Below are 709 nucleotides of genomic sequence, written 5' to 3'. Positions count from 1 at the left end.
AGGACCGCACGTTTTGTGTCAAGTTTTGGAAGGCTGTAGAGACCTTTCATGCTCAGACAGCCCGAAGCAGAGCACAAAGGACCTGGCAGCAATCATTCTGCATGCACCATAGCTAATGACAGTATCATAGACCAGTATGGTAATCTACAGTAGATTTGCACAAAGTCCCAAAGTACCAGTTCCAAGTATTATGAAGTGGTGAGGCTGCACAAATTGATAGCTACACATAGTTTACTTTAGGATTTCATTTTCAACATGTAACCCCTATAAGACATACGTCATGGTCTGTTTGGATCTCTCAAACTTACAGCACAATATATTCTGTAAACTCAACTTCATTTATGAGCTCATTTGGAAATAAAATAAATACATGTAACAAAGGCTCAGTTCCCTTTGTACAGCCCAGTCTACTGTGAATTCACTACTTCATCACTTAATTTGTTTGGTTTCTAACTCACAAGATCTCTCAAGTCGTAACTCACAAACCTTTGCTCATATGCTGTGAGACACTGGATTATTAAATTAGTTTTTGACTCAGATCAATTCAAGTGGGGGGGGGGGAAGGGGGGGCGCAGAAAAGGGCCAGGTCAAACGTCGTGAAGGTGAAATAGAACCCTGCTCCATACCCCATGTCCTTGGAGCCTCCTGGGGCAGCCCTGGAGCAGGTGTCAATCACTGGCATACAGGGAACCCTCCCCCACGCCGCACT

This window comes from Empidonax traillii, unplaced genomic scaffold, assembly GCF_003031625.1.
Source record: "Empidonax traillii isolate 1590-97213 ecotype Southwest subspecies unplaced genomic scaffold, ASM303162v1 scaffold1518:size97226, whole genome shotgun sequence".
Classification (NCBI taxonomy): Eukaryota; Metazoa; Chordata; class Aves; order Passeriformes; family Tyrannidae; genus Empidonax; species Empidonax traillii.
Note: the sequence above shows the minus strand (reverse complement) of the source record.